This window comes from Notolepis coatsorum, assembly GCF_963971535.1.
Source record: "Notolepis coatsorum genome assembly, chromosome: 4".
NCBI lineage: Eukaryota > Metazoa > Chordata > Actinopteri > Aulopiformes > Paralepididae > Notolepis > Notolepis coatsorum.
Genome location: NC_140168.1, coordinates 69,405,454 through 69,430,148, shown reverse-complemented (window position 1 = coordinate 69,430,148; position 24,695 = coordinate 69,405,454). Strand labels below are relative to the sequence as shown.

At 43.9% G+C, this 24,695-nt stretch overlaps 1 protein-coding gene across 1 annotated transcript in view; it reads right to left on the bottom strand.

The window, feature by feature from the left end:
• LOC311227219 (sentrin-specific protease 6-like) overlaps positions 1–23,861 on the bottom strand; it is a 67,825-nt gene extending 43,964 nt beyond the window's left edge. The window contains exon 1 of the mRNA XM_084312785.1: positions 23,754–23,861. The gene's annotated coding sequence lies outside the window, so the exon portion shown is untranslated. The remainder of the gene's footprint in view (positions 1–23,753) is intronic.
• Positions 23,862–24,695: the final 834 nt, after the last annotated feature.

The following is a 24,695-nucleotide window of genomic DNA, read 5'->3' as shown; positions in this document are numbered from 1 at the left end:
TGGCTTGTGACCAGATTTGAAAATTTTTTGCATCACCTCCTTGTATGGTAGACGTCGAGCGATGGCGTCTTTGCTTAGATCTTCGTAGATAAATATTGCATTATCACCATATTTCAGATTCCCACGTTGGATGCAAGCAATTTTGATGATGTCATCTCTTATTGATGTCTTCCGCAGAGTAACAATGATGACTCTTGGCCCGTTGTTTCTATGCCCCCGAGGACCGATTCTGTAAACTTGGTCCACTTTCGGCACTGTGTTTGGAGGGTTGTTACCCAAAATCGCTGATAGCACTGTTGGAAAGTTGGCGTCTTCGCAATTTACTGCTTCATCAAGCCCTACAATGCGGATGTTATTTCGCCTGTGGTAGCGTTGGGATTCGAGTAGCCTCTCCATCGATTCATTTTTAACCTCTTGTATTTCCCTCCGGCATGCTTCTTTCACAATTTCTATCTCAATTGCCATCTCTGTCATGCCCTTGTCGATGGTGTTTTCGATCACTTTGACTGCCAGTGTAATATCTGTCACCGAATTCTCCACTGTCGTGATTCGCTCTGACTGTGCGGCGACCGCTTTCTTGACTTCCTCCAATTTAGCATCGATGCGATCGAATTTATCTTCGACGTGTGCTTTGAGCTCATCGACGTTTGCTTTGAGCGCCTCGATGTGTGTAATCTGTTCTTTCATCAGGTTAGTCAGTGTGTTGAAATCGGGTGGTGTGGTTGTACTGCTTGTTTCAATTGGTGATATAGGTGCAGTGACGGTGACGGTGGATTTGTTTGCTATTATCTTATCCAGATCAGCTGCTCTAACTCTCACGGAGCTTGTTCCTGTCGCTCCTGTTATGTTGACATCTATTGTCTCTCTGTCGGGGACCATAGTCGATGGTCCCGGTATATTTTCCTCTTCATTCTCCTCGTCGGGGCTTGTCGCCAACTGCTCTGTACCCGCGTCGGCTAGAACGCGTCTTCTTGGTCTTGTTTCGTTCTGCGCCGCTGAAGTTACCGTATCTTGTTTCTTTACCGGCTTTCCTCTATCCTTACCCATGTTGTCTTTTGATATAGTTAGTAGAAGGTCTTATCAATACATACGATGTGGTCTATTCTCTTTTGGTATTGTCCAAATAATGTTTTTAACGAAATTAACGTTGGTGGGAGCGGAGCAGTTGCCAAATGCGTGCGCTACATATTGTGCTAAACCGGAAGTCCAAAACTCTTTCATCTCTTTCTGCAGCTTTCTCCAGAACGTGATTTATAGCCCCAAATGCATTATATTGATGATCAAATACAGTTTGATAGCAATCGGCGCGATATAAAAAAATCCAACTGGACGGACTTCTGGAAGTTACTACACGTCATATGATGTTGACCGGATGGGCGAGGGGGCGTTTATAATTCCGTGGGCAGCGTTATACCATTCATCTAATGTGGGTCACATGTTCATCAGATCAGTTAGTATAGAAGACATTGAAAAATAACGCTGAATCTTACCGTATCTTCCTCGCGCCGTTGGGCGTTGAGCGTGGAGTATACATTTTCCTATTATGGGATGTTGGAATACCCGGTCCATTTCCAGGTTGTATAATGGTATATACGTCCAAATCATGTTGTTTATCGAGTTATTGGCAACGGATCGCTATGTATTGTGACGAGCTAGAGTGCCGGGACCTTTACCGAGTGCCCGGAAGTAATATGGGAGAACAGCACATCGTCCAAGTAACTTCCTGTTAGGCGATTGCGCCGATCGGCCACCAGATGGCGCTCTTGAACCACTAGAGCAGGGGTAGGCAACCCTAGGCAATTGCACTGAATTTCATTGAACATTGCACATGTTAAAAGCCATTTTTTTTACTCAAAATGTGAGTATTACCAAGTCAACTTGTGTTCTTAAAACAATGACAATAAACATAGTTTTATTAGGTTGAAATAATGTGGTTGTGTACTTATTTTTCTGTTAACTTATTATGGATTGAAAACTGAAAACCTTAATGCACAGTAACTGAACTCAATATTTTTAAGTTCTGGTAACTTATTATATTTTTTTTTACAGTGTAGTCTTGCGATCAATCAAAACTTATTTACACGATATACCTCACATTCACATCCTGGTGTTCTCCATTAGGCCTTTAGGTGGAGCTATGACAGCACACGTACAGTACACACACCAATGGTGTGTGATGTGTCCAAAAATGAATGGGCAAATGTGAGTGAAATGGTCACACTGTATGCAGCTGTTTGTCTGCATTGCATCCCCCCCCCCCCCAACTCAGATTTAGGGTTGATACAACCATCATAATAATAGTGTTAATAATAACAATAATGATGTAATAATGTAAAAATTATCATTAAAAAGACCTGATTATGAGAAAGAATTTTTACGATGCATGGAATATTGTTGAGGCACACTAGTTACAACTATATTTCAAACAGGCACTCCATGTCAAAAAGGTTGCTGACCCCTGCGCTAGAGGGTTCAGTGGGGCTTTTTGGTGGGTCTCAGGCCAGCGGATGGGAAATATGAATCCGATCACAGATTTTTGAAATATTGATATCAAAGACGAGTTACGGCGTCTTCGGCAACTTGAGCATGGCGGGGAAGGACGCCTAAACACGTCTTCCGGCAGTTAAAGTGTTAATTACATGAAACAAGACAACACATTAACCACAATCACAATACACAGAACTTCACAGGAAAATAACAAAAACAATAATACAGAAATAACCATTTATAAATTATAAAGACAAAAAGAAAAGAAAATAGAGTTCAACCTTTTTAAATTTTAAGTTTCAAAATTTCAAAATTTCAAGGTTTCAAGGTTCCAAGGTTTCAAGGTTTCAAGGGGGGCTATCTAATAAATGACCAAATAGTGAAGAAATAGCTAAATAGCTGTCCCCCAATAAATCCCTAGTTAAATTCAAGACATAACAAAAGACAAGACATACAAGACATTTCCTCCTCCCCCTCCCATGAGACCGCCGGACTCCCCCGAACAAGCACCCCAACCCCGCTCAGCCGCACACGGCGGTCCTGACCTTCTCAGCTGCTGCGAACCACAGGTCAATCCCAGCCTGCCCTACCCCAATCACCCGCGCCGTGGATATCTCAAGATAAATCACATCCAACAGTGTTAGGGACCAGTTAATCACTGTGAGCTTCTCCGGCTCCTTCCATCTCATTGCTATTAGCTTCTTCGCCGCTGTGACGCCCGCTAGGACAACCCTTTTCAGTTGTACGGACGCGGGTAGTGTTGTTATATCGTTCAGGAGTAGCGTAACAGCTGTGAATGGGATAGTTAAGCCACACAGATCAGAAAGTTTGTCCGCTATTGACCTCCAGAAGCGGGCCACTGGTGGGCAATCCCATACATACGCATATAAGTGCCAGTGGCCTTTTGAGAGCACAAAGTGCACAGAGAGTCGGTTATCAGTCCCATAGCAAATAGCTTCCTAGGTGTAAGATAGGTCCTATGAATATAATTAAAATAAATTTTCTGGTGATTGGGGTTGCGGGAAGATAATGCCACATTTGCCCAAACATCATCCCCGTCAAACTCGGGGTCCAACTCCGGGATATCCACACGCCAGATTGTATCCAATGATACATTTTTATACGTGGACTGAATTAAGAGCGTATAAAAGTCTGAGACAAACCCTCTGGAGGTCGTCCTGTCCACTATGAGCCTGAGGAAGGGGTGTGGTTGCAAAGCTTGAGCCCACGGCACGCCATGCGCCCTCAGCGCTGACCTTAGTTGAAGGTAAAGAAAGGACTCGCCGGGAAGATCATAAAATTCTCTTAAGTCCTGAAACGCACGGAGGCCGTTCTTATCATAAATATCCTCCAGAGTATGAACTCCCCTCCTCTGCCATTGAGGAATATTAACCGGCTTGTGCCCAACAAGTAATTGCTGGTTATTAAAAATTGGAGAGTCCAGGTGCCATGGGCATTTAACCCCACACGACTTCTGTACATTACGCCACGTTTGGATCACGTGAGTTATGATCGGTCCATACCTCAGCCGGCATTTCGAAATAGAGACAGTGGAGTACACCACATCCTGCAATCTTAGCGGTGAGAACGCCGCCGCCTCTAAGGAGCGCCAAGATACAGCATCTACAGGGTCTAGCCAGCACATCAGAGGTCTCAGTGAAAAGGACCAGAAATAAAGCTTAAAATCTGGGATTGCGAGGCCCCCCATCTTGTTTCCTACGTTGAGTAGTAGCTCTTTTGATTCTCGGGCGTTTGTTATTCCAGATAAACTTAGATACCATCGATTGTACCTTGCGCCAGTGGTCTATTGGAGGGGGCAGGGGGAGCATTGAGCTAACAAAATGTATCCTAGGCAGGACGTTCATTTTGATTATGGAAGCTCAGGCTTGTAAGGAGTTAGGAAGGGACGACCATCTGTCTAGATCCTGGCGTATTTTATCATAAGTACCCGTGAAGTTGTACTTAGTAGTTTGACTCAGCGTGGGGAATATCTCTATACCTAAGTATTTAAAATGTTCCACTATGGGGATATCAGCTGGTAGTCGCACCGCCTTGGCCAGCTCATTAAGAGGTAGGCAGGCTGATTTGTTCCAGTTAATCTTAAAGCCTGACAATTTACCAAAGTCGTCGATTATTCCCAATAATTTTGTGGCCGACCGGGAAGGGTCATCCATAAAAATCAGTAGGTCATCCGCATAGAGAGCAATTTTGTGTGGTGTATTATTGATCATTATGGGGACGATGTCCTCCGATTGCCTAATAAATTGGGCCAATGGTTCGAGGGAAAGCGCGAATAGTCCTGGGCTCAGAGGACAACCCTGTCTAGAAGATCTGGAGACTGGGAAAAGTGTGGAACAGTTTTTGCCTGTCAGTATCATTGCCGACGGCGAGGCATACAGGACTTTAATCATATGAATAAAATTCTTTCCAAGACCCATGACCTCAAGTACCTTCCACAGGTATGACCATTCTAGTCTGTCAAACGCCTTCATGGCATCCAAAGACAGAACAGTGGACGGAGCTGTATTGTCTTTACTGTTATCGACTACATGCAACAGCCTCCTAAGATTATCTGCAGCCAGGCGCCCCGGGATAAAACCAGTTTGATCGCAGTGTACCAATACCGTCATAAATCTCTGCAGGCGGCGGGCCAGCACCTTGGCAAACACTTTTAAATCGGCCCGAGAAGACTCAAGGGCCTATAGCTACCACAATCATTGGGATCTTTGTCCTTCTTGAGAAGTAAAGAAATCAACGCCATGTTGACATCTCTTGAGAACTCCCCTTCTTCGATAGCGTAATTGATCATATCGAGCATCAATGGACCCAGTTGGTCCCAGAAAGCTAAATACACCTCGGGTGGAATACCATCCCAGCCTGGTGCCTTACCCCTCTGCATTTCAGCAATCGTCTCCCTTAGTTCCATGAGTGATCGGTTTCCCCAGTTCCTTAGCCTCTTCCTCAGAAATGTGGGGTATCTCAAGCCCGCCAATGAACGATTCAAATTTAGAGTCGTCGAGATTAACCTCTGAGCTATATAACTGTGAGTAAAACTCTTTAAAAGTGTCGTTGATCTTTTTCAAATCAGTAGTGATTGTACCCTGTCGCGTCTTGATCGAGGGGATATCCGAGAAATGATCATTCGAGCGTATTTTCATTGCCAATAGATGGCTAGGCCTGGAGCCGTGAAAGTAGTAATTTTGCCTTGTCCTATGTATCAAGAACTCAGACTGTTGTTTAAGTATGGAGTTTATTTCCTTCTTGACTATCTTACGTTGTGTGTTTAGTCGTTCACTGTATAGGTCCGCATACAATGTTTCCAGTCCTCCTCGTTTTTTTGACCGGGATTTACACAAATTGGAGGCGAAAAGTGTGACATGACCCCTGATAAATCCTTTCAATGCGTTCCATAGGACCCTGGGGTCATCGACCGTGCCAACATTGATCTGCAAGAATTCAGCTAGTTTACTCCTGAACTCAGAACAGAAATCATCATTCTTTAATAAGGTTGAGTTAAAACGCCACCTGGGAGCTCTCGTGGAGAGCCTGCCAAAGGTTGCCACAAGGAAAATCCCTTTGTGGTCCGAGAGAGCCAGGGGAACCAATGAGACGTCAAAACTATCAACATATTAGGGGATGCGAATGAATAGTCTATTCGAGAGAAGGTTTTGTGTCTGGCAGACAGGTGAGAGTAATCCTTGAGGGTGGGATTGGATAAGCGCCATAGGTCTGCGAGCCCCGTGTCCTGGGCCCACATCCTGAGGGCCTTAGAGGACCGTTTTTGGTCGCTTGTTTCAGAGGACCCGGACCTATCCATCTCCGCATCCCAGCACGCATTAAAGTCGACACCCACAATGAGAGCGTATCCAGTAAGTTCCAACATATTCTTTGTGATTGTATTATAGAACGCTGAATCAAACGTGTTAGGAGCATACAATGCTATTAATGCCATCTTCCTATGAGAGAACTCAAATTTTGCTATAGTAATCCTTCCCTCCGTGTCCGACCACACATCCAGGACTTTGATATCAAGGTTACGTCTTGTAACTATGACGACTCCTTTCGTCTTATCATCGGCTGATGAGAGATAACGTGATAGTCGATTTGCTAGCCTTGACACATCACCCACCAATAAATGCGTCTCACTAAGGAGAGCAATGTCAATATTTCTTCTCTTCAATAACCAAAGGACACTGGCACGCTTGTGTGGGGCGCTAAGACCCCCCGCGTTCCAAATTAAAATATTCAATTTAGCCATGGTCGAGTTCGTCTAAATGCGTAGAGAACATACCAGTGCAGCCAGGCTGAGTACAGAGGCGTTGATCCAGGCGGGCCCAGACGGTCAATCCCAGGAGTTCAGAGGAGGAACAATTACACACATATAAGACAACAGTACATAAAACACATAAAAATGCCACCCCAGTTACAACCCCCCCTCCTTCTACTCTAAACGCTAACCCACCCGTCCTATTATAAACCCTCCTATACCCACTCTCCAATCCCCTCCCTATGCCCCATCCACTAAGGATGGTCATCTTCCTATCATTTCCCACTGGAGTCATGGATCCAATAAGACGCTCTCCACTCCGACCCCCCTCTAGATAAACCCCTGATTAAACCCCCACTAGTCCAATAAACACAAATTAAAATTAAATTCAATAAAGATATCGGTCGGAAACCACCGTGAGCCTTGGCCCTAACATGAGACAACTATAATGGAAAAAATAGCCGTCCCTAATTATTATATAATAACTCAACATCAACCCTGAAACCATCTACTTCCGAGTCTGCATATTAATGTCGCAATGTTATAGCATAAATGGATAAAGGAACATTCAAAACTAAATTTAATTAAAGCATACCAGCAGATAGTCTAAGGCAGGATCGGATCACAGGTAAATTGCGCAAACAGATGTAATTTAAACAACGACAATAAGAAGAAAGGGAGAAAAGGGGGTTATGGTCAAAGTGCACACATGTAACAGCCCCTCTGATCAGGCACAACGGCTGGAATGACATAACCTATGTAAGAATAGAATTAAACACCTTCATTAACCCGGGGATAGTAATAAGCAATACCTGACACAACCTGTTATCATATATTGTATATATATATATTCAACCGATCTTCTCCTACTGGAGCCCAAAGCTCAAAACATGAATTGTGCAAACCGATGTCACTTAAACAGCAACAACAACCAAAATACGTAAATATTAACGGGTCTCGAATGCCTCGACGCAGACGATAGACGCAGCGCGCTAGCTAGCCCGAGGCTAGCGCGTAAGCTAGTGATGAATCCGGATAGCACGTTAGAGTCTGTTATGTACATTGTTCAGCTAGCTCGCTAGCTTTCATAGAGGCGATACACAAGTACGACCATGAGGACCGCTACTATTCCTAATTTATGCAAATGTCATGTCGTCAGCTTGTGACTGCAACTTGTTCCTGTTTGCGGATGACTCAGCCCTGCTGGTCTCTGACAAGAACAAGTTACAGGTTGAAAAAGCCCTCGGAACTAGGCAAAATCTGCATATGGCTCGCCGACAACAAACTATCATTACACATGGGCAAAACAGAGTCCATTCTCTTCGGTTCAAATAACAAACTCAGCAAGACCGACGGCTTCTCGGTTACAGTGGGTGACAATATTATCACAAGGAAAGATGAAATTACCTACCTGGGTTCCATCCTAGAGGCTAATCTTTCCTGTGACAAAATGGCATCCAATGTAATAAAAAAAGTCAACCAACGAACGCGATTCTTGTACCGGATCTCCTCTCTGGTAAACAAGAATACCCTGAAGACTCTAGCAGGAGCACTCATTCAAGGGTACTACGACTATGCTTGCACCTCATGGTACCAAAGCACCTCAAAGGCACTAAATAACAAACTACAAACATCTCAAAACAAGCTAGTCAGACTACTACTTGACCTGACTCCTAGAACCCACCTCACCCCTGCCCACTTTGACAACCTAGGATGGCTTAGAGTAGACGACAGAGTACAGCAACTTGCAATGGGCCTGGTCTACAAGATACACTACGCGACCAAGGTACCCATGTACATGTCAAAATACTTCCCAAAGGTCAGTGAATACCACGATCACAACACCAGAGGGAGCTCCACAAATCATGTAAAACCCAGATTCGGCTCAAACAAGGGACTAAACACGTTTCGCAATTATGCCACATCAATGTGGAACGCCCTACCCAAAGCTGTAAAGGAATGTGAATCACTACCCACTTTCAAAAACACTCTCAAAAAACACCTACGTGAGACTGCAATTCGAAACTGGCCGCTACAAATGTCCTAACCTAGTTGTACAGTAAATGACCAAGTAAGGCATTGTCAGTATTCCAATGTACAGTGTAAAATGTGTGTGTGTCCCCTACCCAACCCCCCCCACCTCCAATGTACAGCCCTCACCCAACCCACCCAACCCCACCCCACCCATCCAACCTCCTCCAATGTACAGTTTCTACACCAAATGTATATACACTCCTTTTCTGGACACTTTTGTATCACAAACAGTACTGTATTTGCAAATCTGATATGTCATAAATGTATAGATGTAGCAGTACTGTCTATCTGTATGTCATGTATGTCATATATGTTATGATGAATTGAAAATGGGGGACCCTGATGTAAACAAGACGAAAGTCTTTCTCTGGTCTGCATCCCCTTAACAATTGTATGTATTGAGCTGTACTGTACTGTACCCATTCTGCAATCTGTTAATAAACTTTTCAATCAATCAATCAAAAACAGCATTAGCAAGTAACAGAAGTCATTGGGAAGCCCCACTAGTTTGAATGGGCAGTGGACAGTTAGCATGTCTGGGCATGACAGCAAGCATTTGTGAGTAGTCGGCCCTATCAATGTATTCAGGCCCACAATGCCAAGTCACTCACCCGACATAGATATCAAGCTACAGTCTCGGCTATCCCCTTGACGGCCTCGAGATATTCCTTCGCTTTAGCCAACGACCAAAATGAACGCCGACCATCGTCCTTACCCAGCACAGATAATTTCGCGGGAGCGAATAGCGTGGGCCTCAGGCCTAGTTTCCATAGCCTGGACATGACCACTTTGTATTCGCCTCTCTGTGCTTGAACCTCCGGCGTAAAATCTTCGAAAATGGCCACTTTGTGATCGGCAAGCCTTAGATTACCCCTTCTGGCACGGGCCGACCGCATGATGAGTTCCCTCTGCTGAAGCCTGTTCAGCTTGACAATGATGGGCCTCGGCTCGTTGTTCACGCCAGGACTGGTCCTGCCCGCTCTGTAGGCCAACTCACATACGGGAGGGGTGGGGAGGACATCTTTCCCCAGTATTTCTTGCAGCAATTCCGGCATGGTCTCAGAGAGACGGCCTCCCTCGTTGCCCTCCGGTACTCCAACAATCCTGATGTTGTAGCGTCTCTCCCGGGACTGCATTTCCACAATTACCGACTGTAGTTTGGCAACTTCAGCCTGCCTAGCCAGCAGGGAGGTCTCCAGACCCGGCATCCTTTCGCCTTGTAATGAGACCTCTGTCGTTAGCGTGGCTAGTTCGTTAGCATGAGCCGAGGAGACAACGTGCAGCGACTCCATCTTGTCTTTCAACGGGACGACCGCCAACCTAATTTCCTCTGATATCTCTCGATGAAGGTTATCACAAAAATCCGCCAGCACTTTTCTTTGTGTTTCAGCGAAGCGTGTCTCAAAGTCTGCATGGAGCTTGGTCATGACCGAGAGCACAGTTTCGCTTATCTCACCGATACCGGGCGACGGCGCGGTCAGGCCCGGTGGCAGTTTGCTGGCTGGGGCGCTCATGGATCTGGTCTCCACCACCGACATCGCAGAAAGTTGAAAAAAGTAGACTACAGTAGTTGAAACTCGACGACTCAACAAGCAGACAAAAAACAAATAAAACTAAAATAAAGACTAATGGGGAGAAACGTATATTTCGCACGGTAGAAGGGAGCTCACGTGAAACACGTCTACTCCATGATCGCCTAGCTCCGCCCCCCCTATTATCAAGTATTTCATACCATTTATTGTCCAAAAATCTATCACTTTTAGAGTTGCAGGGAAACATAATTGAGGAATGTTTAGCCCATTTATCCCATGTCAGAAGAGACAACGTTGTTGACATATGCGAAAGATATTACAGAAATGTAATACTTTGGTGTCTTATTACTGGATCTTGTAAACAAGTCACAGTGGAACAGTAATATCATGCTTGTCCAGTGTTTTACCTGCCCTACCGCTGCACAGAAAGTGTGCCAATGGTTACAGGCAGCCATCTTAGAAGAAAAAGAACAACACAAACATTTTGTGCAAGGCCTCTATTGTGTGATTGTTACATTATTGAACAGATAGGGGCTCCATATCATTCTGTAGGAAAGGAGTGTCAAGACAAGACAGGTGTTTGATAATCTTTTTCCATCTCTGAGATTTACTCATTCCAGTCATAGGAATGGGGATCGAGACCTGGTTCTCTATGGACCCGGTTGCAAATGTCTTTGGACTGCATTTATATAGAGCTTTTATCCAAAGCTCTTTACAACTTATGCCTCACATTCACCCATTCATGCACACATCCGCACACCGACGGAGCAGTTAGGGGTTAAGTGTCTTGCTCAAGGACACTTTGACATGCTACCGGGATTTGCTGGAATCAAACCGGGAACCTTCAGATTACCAGACGACCACTCTTGAGCTACTGTCTTTGAGTCAGAACCCCACCAACTCTGGCCACCATTGGGCAATAGCATCAATGGCAGTTCTGTTAACACAATGGGTGCCGTTCACGTAGAACTACGTTTCTGTCGCCCGACGGTTGAGTGCCGGAAACGTAGAACTACGTTTTTCTCACAGTATTTCTTTTAATCGCTATTGCCATTCATAATTCAGCAGGGCTATTGCACTCCATTAGAAACGGTGTTTCTTTTCTCTACCAAGCTGCGGCGTGGGTCCTAAACACTCTGGCAAAACACGCGCTTGTCGGGATGGCTTGGACAACTGACCCCGCCCGCCCGTTCATGTGCAATGCCCAATAACGTTGGAGACAGGATCGCTGTGGATAACTGTCTGGAATGGTGATCAGATAATTGGATTATCTTTTTTGCATTACATCAGAGACTAGGTAAGGACTCTATATATAAAATCTTGCATTGATCTGATATTTTTTCTACCGTGATTGAAGCTATCTGTGTTTTATGTGTGTGGCTTTTTACTGTTGGGTGCAGGAGGGGAGGGGGGGGGAGCACCGCGCTCCAGGGCACATTTCATGTATGCACGAGGAAGGATAATAATGATAATCTAGCGTTGATTTCAGGAAGATTCGATAATCAGGCGAAAAATGACAACGTGTTTATTGAATTACACAAAAAAGCTGTTTTCGCGTCTTTTTCCTGGAATTACTCAGAAGCACCCAAACTATATTCATTCAAATAATCTGTTTTTTGCACATTGACTGGAAGCAACTCACTGACAATCGACAGCGTTATTAGACCCATAGCTATAATATAAAATATAGGTTTAGCTCTACAAACAAGGTGCGCGTTTACATGCGGTTAATGGACGGCAAGGCCAGATGCACTTCCCGGAAGGGGCATGGCACTCAATGTGTTAAGAATCAATCACTGTCTTTCCTCCAAATAATAGAAAAGTACCGATAGTCGTATTGATAAACACTCAGGTCGTTAAGCAGTCTCACAAATTGTATCAATAAAAATTAGGGGTGTAAAGGTACACTTATCCGTACCGAACCGTTTCAGTACTGGACCTTAGGTTCAGTACGGCTGTGTACAGAACAAATACAAGTTATACAACGGTATGTTAACCACTAACGGCTGCACGTTAGTGGTGGCGCCGCTATGCCCGGTCGCCTGTCTGTTCGCTCCGTCGAGATTGTGCTTACTTTTGTTAATATTTATAGTTTTAAGAGTTTTGTCTGTACCAACAGTAGGTGCATTTAATGTGTATGACCGTCAGTCACTTATAGACATCGGATTACGGGAAACTTACCGATTGGATTACTCCCTGAATCAGCTTTCCGAACCGCAGCAATGGCCTTTGGAGATTCTCAAAACAATGGGACCAGATCCTGATCCCAGGAACAAAGGAATCACCAGGCGGCGAGGGAAGAGAGCTGGGATCCGTAACAGGCTGAGATCCAGACGACACCGAACACCACTACCCAGTATATTGCTAGCCAATGTACAATCAATTGACAATAAACTGGATGACATCCGAGCAAGGATTCAATACCAAAGAGACGTTAGAGACTGTAACGTTCTCTGCTTCACCGAGACGTGGTTGACGCCGGACGTCCCAGACCACGCCATACAACCGGCCGAACACTTCTTCATCCACCGCAAGGACAGATCAGCATTGTCCGGCAAACAACGTGGAGGAGGTATTGCCTTCATGTTTAACAACAATTGGAGCGATCCAGCTAACGTGAAGGAATTATCGAACCACTGCTGCCCAGACCTGGAATATATAACCATCAAGTGTCGTCCTTTCTTCCTCCCGAGGGAGTTAACGGCGATCATCCTTGTAGGAGTGTATATTCCACCGCAAGCCAGCAATAGTGCCGCGTTCTCCAGGCTTCACGACGAGGTAAACAAACTCCAGGCAGCGAACGTTAATGCCGCCATCATAGTGGTGGGTGATTTCAATAGCGCCAATCTGAGAAAGGTATTACCTGACTTCTATCAGCATGTGACTTGTAACACCAGAGGCGGTAACATCCTAGATCACTGTTACACGCAATTCAAAGGTGGATACAAGGCTCATTCTGCTAGTGGCTTTGGTAAATCAGATCACGCGTCCATTTTCCTTTCACCAAAGTACAAACAAAGAATCAAAAGCACTCCCGTAGTCTCGCGAGAGGTGCAGAAATGGGATTTGACGTCAGAGGAGACGCTACAGGCTGCGTTTGACTGCACAGACTGGAGCGTGTTCCGCGACACAGATAACATTCATGTCTACACGGAGACAGTGCTGGACTATGTTCGTACTATGGTGGAAGAAACAATCCCCACTACCAAAATGAGAGTTTACCCAAATCAAAAACCCTGGGTAGACAAATCCGTCCGTGAAGCTCTGAGAGCGCGCACCAAAGCATACAACGACGGCCTAGTGGCAGGCAACATGAATGACCACAAGGTGGCGCGATACAACGTAAGGAGGACAGTGACAGAGGCCAAACGACGCTACAAGGATAAAATTTAACTCCAGTTTGAACAGGCTGACTCTAGAGCTATGTGGCAGGGGCTCAAAACGATGACAGACTACAAAGGCGCCTCCCTCAAACTGAACAGTGACATCTCCTTAGCAAATGACCTCAATACCTTCTATGCGAGGTTTGATGCTGGTAATAACAACACCAGCCCACAAGCCACGGCAATGGGGGGGGGGGGGGGTCGGCTGCTGATGGAGACGCAGTGTTCAGGGTAACAGAGCATGAGGTGAGGCGGACCTTTAAAAAAGTGAATATCAGGAAGGCAGCAGGTCCGGACGGCATCCCCGGCCGCGTCCTAAAAGTCTGTGCCAACCAACTGGCCCCAGTATTCACTGACATATTTAACCTGTCCTTAGAACAGGCTGTCATCCCCACCTGCCTGAAGAAGTCCACTATTATCCCTGTACCCAAAAAATCCAAGCCTGCTTGCCTCAACGACTACCGCCCTGTAGCTCTCACCTCCATAGCCATGAAGTGCTTTGAGAAGCTAGTAAAGGGCTACATCTGCTCCTCCCTCCCCATCAACATGGACCCCCTGCAATTTGCATACCGCCCCAACAGGTCCACGGAGGACGCCATAGCCCATGTGCTGCACACAGCAGCATCACACCTGGACAAGAGGCAGGGGAACTATGTGAGAATGCTATTCATCGACTACAGCTCGGCATTCAATACCATAGTCCCCTCCATACTCATAGCCAAGCTCAGGGACCTGGGCTTGAACTATGACCTCTGCCAGTGGGTCTTGGACTTCCTGACTGGCAGACCCCAGGTGGTGAGAGCAGGCAACTGCACCTCCTCATCCATCACCCTCAACATAGGGGCCCCCCAGGGCTGTGTTCTGAGTCCCCTCCTCTACTCCCTGTACACACACGACTGTGTGGCTCAGCGGAGTAGCAATACAATCATCAAATTTGCTGACGACACAGTGGTGGTGGGCCTGATCTCTGCCAACGACGAGAGGGCCTACCTGGAAGAGGTCAAGGTCCTGGCGGGATGGTGCCAGGAAAACAGCCTCTCCCTGAACGTCAGCAAAACAAAGGAGATGATTGTGGACTTCAGGAGGTCGGGGGTCAAGGACTACAGCCCCCTCAGCATCGACGGGGCACCGGTTGAGAGAGTCAACAGCTTTAAGTACCTCGGAGCCTACATATCCGAGGACTTGACATGGACCACACACATTGACAGTGTTGTGAAGAAGGCACAACAACGCCTCTACTTCCTCAGGCGCCTAAGGAAGTTCCAAGTCAGTCAGAAGATCCTTAAGAACTTCTACTCATGTACAATAGAGAGCATCTTGACTGGCAACATCACCTCCTGGTTTGGGAATAGCACTGCACAAGACCGAAGCAGACTACAAAGAGTGACACGTTCAGCCGAACGCACAATTGGAGGGGGGCTCCCCACCCTCCAGAACATTTACAACAAGCGTTGCAAGGGCAAGGCTAAGAGAATCATTAAAGACTCCAGTCACCCGAACAACTGCCTCTTTGAACTGCTGCGGTCAGGCAAGCGATACCGGAGTCTCAAGGCGAGCACAGAAAGACTCAGAAGAAGCTTCTATCCCCAGGCCATCAGGCTGCTAAACGAACAATGAACACTACACAACAACAACCACCAAATGCACATAGCACACACATCCACACGCACACACTCACTTTAAACAAACACACTGTAGCACCCACTCCACACACTTTATAGCACACACCCACTTTAAACAAACACACTGTAGCACCCACTCCCCACACTTTATATTTATTGATGAAGGATTGCACTACAACTCGTACACCTTACTGTAAATTGTACCTAAATTGTACCTCATCCCATTTCTGCTTTGCACTATATAGTACTGTACATTAGTACACTGCATAGTATTGTATATTATATGGTAACTCAGTTACGTCTATTCTGCATCGAACATTGTACATATGTCTATACCGAACACTGTGACCTCATTTTCTTCTTCTAAATTACATGCTATACTATGTTATTTGATACTATCTTGTCTAGCACAGTCTCTGGAGCGTAACAGTAAGAAGCATTTTGTATGAAAGTATTCTGTACTTCTGTATGACAACTATTAAAGAAACTTGAAACGTGCAGAACTTTTTTTTGCATGCAGAATTGTATTCAAAACTCCAAGTTCACCCATTCCCAAAATATAATTTGCGCAAAGGGCCGGGTGTTCGTTAAACCCACACACAACACAGAGAGATAACCTGTAATTTTTTTCGATTCTTAATTTCAATATAGAATATTCGTCGACAGCCCTACAATTACAATTAGTTACTGCACACTACACCACCCCTGAGTGGAACATGGAAAGCCAAACTTTCCCCCACTGTACCGAAAACCTGTACCGAACCGTGACTTCAAAGCCGAGGTACCGAACTATGGTTTTTGTGTACCGTTTAGAGGTGTAACAATGCGACCTCACAACGATTAATTTCGATTATGATTATTCAGGCAACGATTCAATGCATCATGAAATCTCTTCATTTGACCACGATTCGATTCGATTAATTTTCTATTAATTCTCCATCAGTTAATTCCCCCAAAAATTCACTCAGCATGAATGGACTATAGGTCAATAAAAACAATACACACAAAAAAAAACGTTTCGTTGTACTGTACTTGTGCTGTATAATGACAATACATTTGAATCTAATGTAATGAACCCCTAGCCCCTTTTCGTGACTTTCGGTTTGCAAGCCTGGGGCTTTTGTGACCGCAGTCACAAAACGTCCATCTCCGCCGTTGGTGGCACAGCGCATGCGCACCAGGCAGCTAATGCCGCGTTCACGTTACGTGGGAAGAAGCGGAAGAACCAGAGGACATCTCGTTGCTACAACTAGGAAGCCTTCACGCTTTGACTCTATATATATCTATGGATGAAACGCCCACATCCATACTTCCGCAATTCGTGACGCGAAGTGGGAGATATCGGGGTCTATAAAAAAATCCCATATGTCCTAGTAGGAATTACCACTAGGAGGCTGACGTGAATGGTTTTTCCCAGTCGGAAGCTGGTTCTTCCGCCCCTCGATGACGCTTGGTCGTTTCTTTACTGGCTAATCGCGGCGTAAAAGCAAGTGACTGCGGTCACAAAAGCCCCAGGCTTGCAAACCGAAAGTCACGAAAGGGGCTAATGAACCCCCAACCTCAGCCACATTTATGATGAATTGAAAATGGGGGACCCTGATGTAAACAAGACGAAAGTCTTTCTCTGGTCTGCATCCCCTTAACAATTGTGTGTATTGAGCTGTACTGTACTGTACCCATTCTGCAATCTGTTAATAAAGTTTTCAATCAATCAAAGCCAGTGGTGCAGTCGTGGTCACACGCGGTTACACGCCGTGTTACTAGATGATCACTGAGGCAGAAGTACGCGCGACCACGCACGGATGTGTACTCGCGTGTACGCGCAGACACGCACACAAAAATGCGCTCTATCCATTTGTTGTACCCGGCCACCCATAACAAAAGCGCGTCTTCAACCACGCCCCCGCCCGCAAATACAAACAGATATAAACAGATCATTTGACAACAGTATCATGTTCTGTTCCTACCTGCAACGCAACCTGTTACCTGAACCAACGATGCCACCGCCGCTCCCCAAGAGAAGAAAGCTTCAGAAGAATCAGCTTATCCAAAGCAAACTTAGTTTCGCTATACCTGCACCGTCTGCACGACCTCCAACGCCCGTGCCCCCCACGACAGAGACAGCTGTCCTGCCACTCCACAACAAGGCAAGTAACCGCATTTAAAACAGCTTTTCTTTTTTTCTAGTCTATAGGCCCTAATGTATTTGTCCAGATTGACTAAGGTAGGCTATTTGCCTCTTTGTTTCTCTTGAAATAAATAATCGTGGCACTGGAAATAATCATGTTTTAATTCAATGTGATCACTGATTAATCTTGTACTGACAAAATGCAGATATATTCTTACAAAGAAATGTATTTGCCACGCAATCACATTGGAAGAATAATAATACAATCATTCAGTAATGATTTGCCTTGCTATTGATTGAAAAATGTATTAACAGATTGCAGAATGGGTACATACAACAAGATACAAAGCATTCAGTTGACTAATTGTATATGTTCTAATGTTCTCCGTTTTGTTTATTCATCAACAGGACCATGAAACGGTGCCCACCACTTGTACAAAAAGTACCCTGCCGGCTGCCACCATTACTGAATGAAACAAATAATGTAAGTGATTGATTGAAACGTTTATTAACAGATTGCAGAATGGTACAGTAGCCTACAGTACAGCTCAATACATGCATACAATTGTTAAGGGGATGCAGACCAGAGAAAGACTTTCGTCTTGTTTACATCAGGGTCCCCCATGTTTAATTCATCATAACATACACCAGATAGACAGTCTTGCTCTCTTAATATGCTGGTTAAATCGGCTGTCTTTAACCTGAATTAGCAAACAAGATACAAAGCATTCAGTTGACTAATTGTATATGTTCTAATGTTTCTGTTTTGTTTATTCATCAACAGGACCATGAAACGGTGCCCACCACTTGTACAAAAAGTACCCTGCCACCATCACTGAATGAAACAAATAATGTAAGTGATTGATTGAAACGTTTATTAACAGATTTCAGAATGGTACAGTACAGTACAGCTCAATACATGCATACAATTGTTAAGGGGATGCAGACCAGAGAAAGACTTTCGTCTTGTTTACATCAGGGTCCCCCATTTTCAATTCATCATATGACATACACAATAGGGCTGCAACTAATGACTAATTTGGTAGTCGACTAATCTGCCGATTATTTTTTCGATTAGTCGACTAATCGAAAACCAATGTAAACAAATTTTTTTTTTTTTTTTTTTTTTTAATTACCTATCTTTGTGAAAGTGGCTTCTCAGCTCTGGTCCAGCTGAAGACAGAGCAGAGGAACAGATTGGACATTGAGCATGACCTCAGAGTTGCTTGTCTACCATCACCCCAGACTTTGAGACTCTTGTCAGGACCAAACAACAACATCATAACATGATGATCCCATAGCAAATTAAAATAATGACTCATGAAACATTTGAATTTGGATCTTTAAGCCACTTTAAATGAAAATGTATTTGAAGAACAATACAGCAATCACTCATAACAAGATAAATAAATTAAATAATACAAATTAAAGTGGAAGTGTACTTTAAATAACTTGTGTTTGCTGTGTGTGAGAGGAGTCCGTGTGTGTGTGTATGTGTGTGTGTCTTACTCTGATCGCTGTGTGAGTGAGAGGAGTGTGTGTACTGTGTAATTTGTGTGTGTGTCTTACTCTGATCGCTGTGTGAGTGAGAGGTGTGTACTGTGTAATTTGTGTATGTGTGTGTGTCTTACTCTGATCGCTGTGTGTGAGTGAGAGGAGTGTGAATGTGTGTGTGTCTTACTCTGATCGCTGTGTGTGAGAGAGAGGAGTGTGAATGTGTGTGTGTCTTACTCTGATCGCTGTGTGTGAGTGAGAGGAGTGTGTATGTGTGTGTGTCTTACTCTGATCGCTGTGTGTGAGTGAGAGGAGTGTGTATGTGTGTGTGTCTTACTCTGATCGCTGTGTGTGAGTGAGAGGAGTGTGTATGTGTGTGTCTTACTCTGATCGCTGTGTGTGAGTGAGAGGAGTGCGTGTGTAATGTATTGTGTGTCTAGTCTGATCATCATCTCCTGCAGGGGAACAATGTTTTCAATGTCCAAAATTTGCTATGGGATCAGCATGTTATGATGTTGTCTGGAAACCTGAGAAGCCACTCTCACAAAGATAGGTAGTGCACAAAAAAAAAAAAAAAAAATGAAATAATTTTTTTTTTTAATGACTAATCGACGCAACAATATCTCGTCGACGATTTTTTTATAATCGACGTCGTCGATTATGTCGACTAATCGTTGCAGCCCTAATACACAACATACAGATAGACAGTACTGCTACATCTATACATTTATGACGTACCAGATTTGCAAATACAGTACTGTTTGTGATACAAAAAGTGTCCAGAAAAAGAGTGTATATACATTTGACGTAGAAACTGTACATTGGAGGAGGTTGGGTGGGTGGGTGGATGGATGGGGGGCTGTACATTGGAGGTGGGGGGGGGGGGACACTGTACATTGGAATACTGACAAAGCCATACTTGGTAATTTACTGTACAACTGGGTTAGGACATTTGTAGGGGCCAGTTTAGAATTGCAGTCTCCCGTAGTTGTTTTTTGAGTGTTTTTGAAAGTGGATAGTGATTCACATTCCTTTACAGCTTTGGGTAGAGCGTTCCACATTGAATCCCTGATTCCCTGCCCCCTCAAGTTTGGTGTGAACGATGGGCTGTGTCTGTGATTGCCATGGAATGCCATTCCATCCATAGAGGCCATTAGTGACAGTGTCATTGTCTTTCATATGCTGGGAATGTGTTTTGATGTTCTCTGCAGACCAGGGCCCCGTTCCCCGTACCTGGATAACTGAGTTAGCCGGATAATTTCCAGTCAAGTCTGACTTAAGCCGGACCTTCCCATTCCCCGACGCGCGATTGTCTAAATCACCATGACAACAGATCAAAAAGTTTGAGCCTGGTCGGGAGCAGGGTTAACTTCAGTTAGCCGGATGAACCATGGCCACGCCCCCGCAAAGAAATGACAGCTCGCTTCCTGAAATGATTCTCACAGTCTAGGATCTGCATTATACCATTCTGAATTACGTTTCTGTGCTTCGTTTTCCTAGAGGGGGCTTTTGAAATGTATAATAATAGAACTAAATGCTGATAATAAATCATATTGAGCCTATAGATTTACTTTGTCCTAAATAAAATAATGCACGTCATATACGGCGCTCGGAGTCGCGATACACGCTGCATGTGGTTATTTTAATAACGGCGCATTGCAAATGTGAATCCCGCGGGGATATTTTTAATGAATGAAACCTATCGGCCGTTTGGCTCTGATTAGTTTCATATATTCTCCGCTGTAGATTTGCTTAACGGAGCGCCCGGGATTGTGTTTCATTCAAGCATAAAATTGAAGTGTCTATGCGGGGATTGTGGTTTTTGTGTGATATTGTAACTGGGATTAAAATGTCTGATGAGATGCGCTGTTTGACGGATTTGAGAAATTGAATGAGCCGTTGACGTCACATTAATGCATTTGAGAATAAAGAGATAAAACTTCATTCAAAAGAAAAGATATTCTAAGCACGGGTCTCTCGTCTATTAATGGTTATACAACGGCATGCAAATTTCTCGATTCTGATTGGCCATTTACACGTCTTTATTGGCAACAATCCACGGTCCTGGGCTCAGGACCCGCCCACAACCGAATCACATATCACTCCCCGGCTCACTCCGGGAGAAAACAAGATCGCGGACAACAAATGGTTATGTTGAAAGCACCATAACGACTAAATATGAAGCGATTCCGTCAAGGGGAATGTGTTAGTCCTTTAAACAATGTTGGATGATGTAATTGATGGGTCTTGAGTCAATCTAGAACAAAAGAAAAATCGCGGATTGATTGATTGATTAATTGATTGATTTAAATTTCTTCCTTCCTACTTTCTACTGACTGCAGCGTTCTCTCTCACACTGTCCGACGCTGGCGTACCCACAAACACACACACACACACACACACACACACACACACACACACACACACGCACACACACTGTGACACACACACACACACACACACACACGCACACACACACACACACACACACACACACTCCTGTCTGCAACAGCGGGGGAGTCAGACTGAGAGAGAAGCAGCGCTGTTTTAAGTGAGCATGGTCTATTGAATTGATTGATTGGTTGATTGCTAATTTTATTACTGTACCCCTGGTTTCCAACTGGTTAAGTTTAGGCTAAAAGAAATAAATAAAAAAATAGGGCGAAGAAAACGTTTTTTTCCTATTGGGCAAAGAAAACGTTTTAATTTGTTTTACCTACTTTATATAGAAGCATCTAAGAATGAAGTTCTATGGAAAGTAGGTCTGCATTCCCTTAGCAATTGTGTGTATTGAGCCGTACTGTATTGTACCCATTCTGCATCTGGTAATAAAATTTTCAATCAATCATTCCAATAATACACAGTTGGATGTGTTAGTTGGTTGGATGCACTTCAAGCTGCTTCCACATGAGGCAACTTCTCTCAATCATTCCAATAATACACAGTTGGATGTGTTAGTTTGGTTGGATGCACTTCAAGCTGCTTCCACATGGAGGCAACTTGTCTTTTTTGTAGTTGTGGGAACTACTTTTTCTGGCGGATGGTTTTTTCAATAAATCTTCGATTAATGTGTGTTTATTGTATAGAAATAAGGTTGGATGAATCTGGCAGTTGTATAAAAGCTTTACACCACTTGTAGTCGTGATTTGTGACCAATAAACCATGCCTAGGGGGGTCTAACGACCCTCGGCTGCGCCTCGGGCCTAACGACCACCCCTAGGCATGGTTTATTGGTCACAAACCACTCCTGCGCGTGATGTAATGCTTAAATAAACAATGAATTTATCCCGCCTGGCACAGTGGCGCAGCGGTAGTGCTCAATCCTGTCAACCGGATGACCGGTGTTCGAAACCCCGCGTTTCCAATATAATTTTTTGGAATATAATATTAATGATTATACGCAAAAGTAGCCTAGTTTTAAGTTAAAATATTATAAATCTACATGCATTGAGGATGTCATTCTTTATATAGCTCTCAACGTGCACCAAATTGAATTATTCCTACATTGCAAAAAGAAGGAAAAGACTAGGATTCGAACCCGGGCCGTCTGCGTGAAAGTCAAAAGCAGAAACCGTTACACCACAGTGCAGATAAGTAAAAGATCCACCATACATCAATCAATGGGTAAGAGAGCCGTATCCTTATTCTGTATAACAGTTTAACTAATTATTTTCGCTAGCAAGATTTCATTTGATTATTCAATCCATAAACCTACTGCCAGCAGGCAAGTTTAAAGAAATATAATCTGATTGATTGAGGTAATGAGGGACTTAAAATTAGCCTATAGATAACGCATTTAACTTGTCGGCGAGGCAATTGAGCCGTACTGCAATCTGTTAATAAAGTTTTAAATCAATTAATCAATCAATGCCGTTAGAAAATCAGGATCTCTGCTATCGATACGTGCTGGCTTTTCAACTGAAGCGGCCGCGCGCACTTATCCTGGGTCTCAAGTCTGGTTCGAGTTAACGAGACTGAATCCACCTTCGAGGAACAGGAAAATCCCGGCTTCAAACATCGGGTTAACTGAATCTGGATAATGGGACTCTTGATCGACTTAGTTGAACCAGGTACGGGGAATAGGGCCCAGAGAGACTTTCGTCTTGTTTACATCAGGGTCCCCCATTTTTTATTCATCATAACATACACAACATTGCTCGACTGTTTTGAAACCACTGTTGTGAAACAAATTACATTGAAAAAATTTAAGTGATGTGTACTTTTTCCCCTTCTCAAAATAAAGAACTTCAAGTAAACACAAGTTGTCTGATTATTTTAAGTTTGCTTTTGTGTTTGTGTGTAAAACAAGTTCTTTAATTGAATTAACTTAAACTAAAAGTAAATACAAACTAAATTAACAATGTAACTTACATTGTTAATTTAGTTTGTATTTACTTTTCTAGTTTAAGTTGATTCAATTAAAGAAATTGTAACTACTATTACATTTAAAACATTGTTTGTTTTTTAACCATATCTGTTGACAATATAATTTCTTTATATATTGAAGGCTACATCCTGCTACCTTTTTCAGCTTCGCTATTTAAAAAAAAAATCTGTTCTGTACACATGCACGTGCGCGTGCGCGGCGTGTTACCAGTTCCCATATTACCACTGCACCCCTGATCAAAGCGTCATTTCAACATGGCAGTCACATCGTATAAACATTAAGCATGCATAACCTTACCATTAACGACGCAGTAGGCTACCAGTCTATGCTATATTAATAGATAAAGACTTTATCACAAAGTATTGTTATTGACGACAAAGACAAATTGAAGATAGCAGAGAACCGTTAAGTTTACAAACCTAATCTGTGCAGCCTGGTTCCTTGTAGCAAAACGGTGTCCAGCAACTGCTTCTGTCTGTTGATTTCATTCTTACAATTGAAAACCTCCTCTTCGTAATTTGCTACAGTTCTTCCAAACACACTCAAAATGTCTTCTGCAGCCGCTGATAGTCGCTCGTTCACCAACGACCTGAGTATAGACTGTAGTGATGTTTCAGACATGTTCCTTATTGTTGAGATATCACAGTGGAGTTGAGTCCGGCCTGTGTTCCGCTAGCAGCAGCAACAATAACACTTCCGGTCCGGCGTCTTAAAAATAAAAGTCTTAAAACCTACTAAGTTATTGAAAATTGATTGATTGATTGATTGATTGACATTTTTATTAACAGATTGCAGAATGGGTACAGTACAGTACAGCTCAATACATACAATTGTTAAGGGGATGCAGACCAGAGAAAGACTTTCGTCTTGTTTACATCAGGGTCCCCCATTTTCAATTCATCATAACATACACACAACATACAGATAGAGAGTACTGCTACATCTATACATTTATGACATACCAGATTTGCAAATACAGTACTGTTTGTGATACACAAAGTGTCCAGAAAAGAGTGTATATACATTTGACGTAGAAACTGTACATTGGAGGAGGTTGGGTAGGTGGGGTGGGGTTGGGTGGGTGGGGGGGGGAACTGTACATTGGAGGTGGGGGGGGGGGGGGGGGGGGGGGGGGTGGGTGGGGGGGAGACACTGTATTGATTGATTGATTGAAAAGTTTATTAACAGATTGCAGAATGGGTACAGTACAGCTCAAAACATACAATTGTTAAGGGGATGCAGACCAGAGAAAGACTTTCGTCTTGTTTACATCAGGGTCCCCCATTTTCAATTCATCATAACATATTATGACATACATGACATACAGATAGACAGTACTGCTACATCTATACATTTATGAC